Source organism: Pteropus alecto, unplaced genomic scaffold (genome assembly GCF_000325575.1).
Source record: "Pteropus alecto unplaced genomic scaffold, ASM32557v1 scaffold88, whole genome shotgun sequence".
Classification (NCBI taxonomy): Eukaryota; Metazoa; Chordata; class Mammalia; order Chiroptera; family Pteropodidae; genus Pteropus; species Pteropus alecto.
In genome coordinates, this window is record NW_006494611.1 from 11879027 (window position 1) to 11884708 (window position 5682).

Sequence of the window (5682 nt, forward strand, 5' to 3'; positions counted from 1 at the left end):
TCTAGGCTGGGCTTATGATTTGCCTTGACCAATAGCGTGTATGGAAAGAACTTCTGAGCATAGGCCTGAAGAGGCCTCGTAGCTTCTGCTTCTGCTTGGAGATCTCAGCCAGCCTATAAAGAGGTCTAGGCCATCCTGCTAGAGAGAGAGGCCATGTGGACAGAATCAAGGTGAATTTGTCTCTAAGCCGACATGGGCAAGAGGCCTTCTTGGATCTTCATGCTCAGCCACAGCTGACTGTAGCCACGGGAGTGAGCCCAGCATTCCCCGCATGAAATGGAGGTGACTTGATCTTGCTTAACTCTGCCCCAATTCCTGGCCTTCTTCTAAGCCATTACTTGTTGGGGTAGTTTGTTCTGCAACAATAGATAACTGATATGGTAGCCGTGTGGCAGCCTGAGCACCCCAGCTTAGGGAACCATAGTAAGTTTAGCTGGGAGCGAACAGGCATCACCAATGAAGTGGCCCGTTCTTGAATAGATCACAGTTGTCTGAACTAGAAACCATGATGCAGGTAGGGGAGTGTCTTTGGTGGTGCCTATAAGCCCTCTGGGCTCTTGTGTGGGGGGCTATAGAGACCTCCTAAAATAATGGAGAGCGAGTTTCTATCAACCATGGGAGAGACTGAGGATTGAACCGGTTTAATTTGATTAAAAAATAAGTGTGAGATTTCCTATACCCAATGTCATAGAGCAAATCCAAACACTCTTATATAAAACTGTTTATATATACAATGTTTACACTAAACATTCTCTTTCATTCTTCCTTTTGCTGGAAAACTTTGGAAAGTATGTTTTTAAGCAGTACTAGCTCACAAACAAAAGAAACCTATTTAGATTCCACTTCTGTGGCAGAAATGTCACAGTTCAGTTTCTTCATCTCTCTTTGCTATGTGAAGGTTTTGTTTTGGTTTTGTTTTCTTCTGTGTACAGTGAGACATATACTGAAATTGAAATACATTAACAGCAAACCGGGTCAGGGGAGAAGAGGAGGCACTAGAGGAAATTGCTTTGTTGTTTTCTTTCCCCATCCCCTATTCACTGTGCTTCTGAAGTCTGAACATTGAATCATGGAGAGAGGGCTGGTCATTAAGTGGGCACTAGTGATAAATTCACCAGTCTTCTAGATTCACTCAAATATACTAACATTGTATCTGGTACTTGTAATGACTACTTCCTTTGAAAATTTTCAAAGTAAATAAAATTATATGCAGTACTTTTCCTCTCAGAACCCTCCAATAACTTTCTACTCAGAGTAAAATCTAAAGTTTTTTTCCATGATGTGGTAGACAGAATAATAGCTTCCCAAAGATGTCCATATCCTAATCCCCAGAACCTGTGAATATATTACTTACATGGCAAAAGAGACTTTGCAGATGTGATTAAGTTAGGGATCTTGAAATAGAGAGATGATCCTAGATTGTCTGGTGGGCCCAATGAAATCACAAGTGTCTTTCCAAGATATAGAAGGAGGTGGGAGAGTCAGAGAAAGAAATGTCACAATAGAAGCAGTAATGAGAGAGGGAAGGAGGGAGAGAGAGAAAGGGGCGAGAGAGAGAGAGAAACTGAGAGAGAGAAACTGAGAGATTTAAAGATACCATGATGCTGGCTTTGAAGATAGAGGAAGTGGCCATGGGTCAGGGGATACAGACAACCTCTAGTAGCTGGAAAATGAAATAAATTCTCCCCTAGAGCCTCCAGGAGGAATGCAGCCCTGCTAACACCTTGATTTTAGCCTAGTAAAACCCATCTCAGACTTCTGACCTCCAGAATTGTGAGATAGTAAGTTTTTGTCTTGAGCCACTAGGTTTGTGGGGTTTTTTGTTTGTTACAGCAGCAAGAGGAAACCAATACATATGGTCTAGAAGACCTTATGGAATCTGTTTCTCTGTCTTGCCTACTACATCTCTGAATTTATTGCCATCAATTTCTACTCCCTCTCTCACCCTTAACCATGCTCTCCTCCCCAATTTCTCAAACATTTCAAGTAAGCTACCTCCTTAGAGTCTTGCTTTTGTTACTCTTTTGTTTCCAAAAGCTTTCCCTGAAAAAATCCACAAGATTCATGCTCTCATTTTCTTCAAATTTTCTGCTCAAATGTTGCCGTATCAAGGATGTATTTCCTGATCACTCCATATGAAATAGTATACGCATTCCCCTATCAATCTTTTCCACCTTATATTTTGATTATTTGTTCATTGTATGTCTTCCACCCCTGGCATGCAAGCCGCTTGAGGGTAGGTACCATATCTGCTTTGTTCACCACTGTAACAATAACTCCTAGAACAGTCTTGACTTATAAAAAAAGTACACAAGAATCATTTATTGAATGAATGAGTTAATAAACATTTGAGGAGCAGTCTTCTGTAGTAGAGAGAACAGAGGCTCAGAGCTGGATTTACCTGTGTTTAACCCTAGCTTTTGCATGTGTGGTCTTTGGAAAGCCACTTATCTTGAGTATCTATCTTGTAAAATGGGAGATTTTACAGCTCCCATCTCCTAGAATTGTTGGGGTAATTAAGTGAAACCATGCACACAGGTGCCTATCTCAAAATTGGCATCCTTTTTCCTATGGGTAAACACTTAATCTACCTCATGTTAAGCCTAAATTCTTCAATAAAAGGGGAAGCCCCAGAAGACCCCTAGTAAAACCAGTGCTAGAGACTAGAGCATAAATTCTATATTATTCTAGGATGGTGTATCAGGGATGACTTCTGTTTCTCTGTGATTCATTCTGGAAATTTTCTTCTGACCCATCCTCCATTCACTGGTTGATTCAGCTGTGTCTAATAAACTGTAAAACCTATCCACCAAGTTTAGAATTTGCATTATACTTTTTTATTGTGGTAAAATATACATAACACAAGTTTTACCATTTTAACTATTTTAAGTATACAGTTCAATGATATTAACTACATTCATACTGTTGTGCAACCATCACCATCATCCATCTCCAGAATATTTCATCTTCCCCAACTGAAATGCTGTACCCATTAAACCCTAACTCCCCATTCTGCTCCCCTGCTCTCAAAACATGACCATGTTGTACTTTCTGTCTCTACAGATTTGACGATTCTCGGTCCCTCATATAAGTAGAATCATGCAGTATTTGTCCTTTTGTATCTGGTTTATTTCACTTAGCATAATGTCTTTGTTTCATCCATATTGAGGCATGTGTCAGAATTTCCTTCCTTTTTAAAGAGGAAATAAAATACCATTGTAGGTATATATAACATTTTGTTTATCTACTCATCTGTCAATGGACACTTGGGTTGTTTCTACTCTTTGGCTATTGTGAATAACACTGTTATGAACACTGGTGTACAAGTATCTGCTTGGGTCCATGCTTTTGATTCATTTGTATATGTACTCAGAAGTATGGAAATTCCGTTAAATTTTCCGAGAAATCACCACAGTGGTCATACCATTTTATATTCCCACTAGCAATGTACAAAGTGTCCAATTTCTCCACATCTTTGCCAACACTTGTTATTTTCTGTGTTTTTGATAATAGCCATCCTAATGTGTGTAAGTAAAATGGTCTCATTGTGATAATTGTTATACTTTTGTGATATAGATTTTTCCATTGATTCTTTCTTTACAGTTTACAGTGTTCAGCCAAAATTGTGAGTATTGTCTTTTAGATCTTTAACCATATTAAGAATATTGACCATATGAAGTATATTTAACCATATTAATCATATTAATAAATAACTGAATCTGATGGTCTTGTCAAGATGGCAGAGTAGGTAAATGCTGTGCTTGCCTCCTCTCATGACCACATCAGAATGAAAACTAAACTACAAAACAGCGATCACTGAGAATCACCTGAAGTCTAGCTGAACAAAAGTCCTATGACTAAGGAAATGTAGAAGCCACATGAGACTGATAGGAGGGTCAGAGACTGGAACAGCCTGGCCCCACATCCATGTGTGATGGTTGTGGAGGTCCTATCTGAGGAGCGAGGGTCCCTGCCCTACCCATGTGTGGCTGATGAGAATGGATGTGATATCTCCACTGCAGAGGTCCCCCCAGAAAAATGAGGGGTCTCAGCCCTATACTGGGCTCCCCAGCCCAGAGCTTCAGTGCCAAGAAGAGAAATCCCCACAACTTTTGGTTGTGAATATCAGTGGAGACTGCAGCTGAGAGAAATGGAGGTGGCTCGAGTTGCAGCCATTTCTGTTAAGGGCTTACACGTGGACTTACTTGCTGACAGACACACTCGCTCTAAGTTTGAGTGCTGGGGCATTGGCTTGAAAGATATCAGAAACCTAGGAGAGGAACTGAACTGTCTGGCTTCAGGGCCACGGCTAGAGGCACAGCTTTCTCCCAGACAGAAGTGCTAGCAGATGCCATTGTTCCTTTTTTCCGCCCTCTCCCATACCAGCATGCGAACACAGGTGGCTGCCATATCTGAGTCTCCATCAACCTGGCTAACACAGTTTGCCTCACCCAAATAATTCCCTGAGGCCCTGTCTCACTCAACTTTGGGGTCCACCCAAGTTGTTTCTAGTGGCTTTTCCATACAAATGGCCTGTCTTGGCTCATGCTATGGACTTCCCTAAAATCTCTCAAAGGTTCACAAAACCCAAATAAACCTCATCTGGCCTTGGCATGCCCTGTACCTCTTGCTGAGCAGCCCTAGCCTGGCACTAGCAGCAGCTGGCCTCAGTGGTTTGGCCTCTCAAGATACTTCTAAACCCAGCACACATGGAAGACATCTGCAGATTGCTTGGTGACTCTTGCCAGGTGGCCCTGGGCAGGGCACAGGCTATGGCTGAATTTGACTTTTGGTGGAGCCCCTCCCAGGAAGTCCCAGGGCCAGCATGTCTAGTGGCCAGCTTCAGACCAAGCTGGAGCACCACATAGGGCTGCATCCAAGGACGACACACTCAAAGGGCAGACTGGGCAGACACCAGAGCCCTGCTAAAGTGAATCCTGCTCCATAAGGTCAGTCCCTCACTGGCCAGTCCTCATAACCAATCAGCCCAAAGGTCAGTCCTGCCACTGATGTGCAGACAGCAACCAAGGCTTAACTACAACAGGAGGGTACGCTTGGCTCAGGTGACCAGGAGAACTGCACCACAGGGCCCCACAGGACACTTATTCCATAAGGCCACTCTACTAAGGTCAGGAGACATAACAGCCCTATATAATACATAGAAACAAATACAAGGAGGATGTCAAAATGGGGAGACAAAGAAACATGTTCCAACTGAAAGAATAGAACAAAGCTCCAGAAAAAGAACTAAACAAAATGAAGACAAGCAATCTACTAGATGCAGCATTCAAAAACTGGTTTTAAGGATGCTCAATGAACTTAGGGAAAGTGTAGATGAACTCAGTGAGAACTTGGACAAAGAGATAGAAAACATAAAAATGGAGATAGAAAATAAAAAGAACCATTCAGAAATGAGGAATACAATAACTGAAACAAAGAATACCTTAGAGGGAATCAATAGTAGATTAGATGGAACAGAGGACTGAATCAGCAATTTAGAAGATAAGGTAGCAGAAAACACCCAGTCAGAACAGCACAAGGAAGAAGAATCCAACAGCCCCAGCAGCAGCATGGCAAGTAACGACCCTGCGAATGTGCCATCCAGCTTGGCCCTCCTGCCCCTCTCTGCTGTCACCTCCTTCCTGCACTTGCAGCCATCCCATTCACATGTCCTCCTGCACC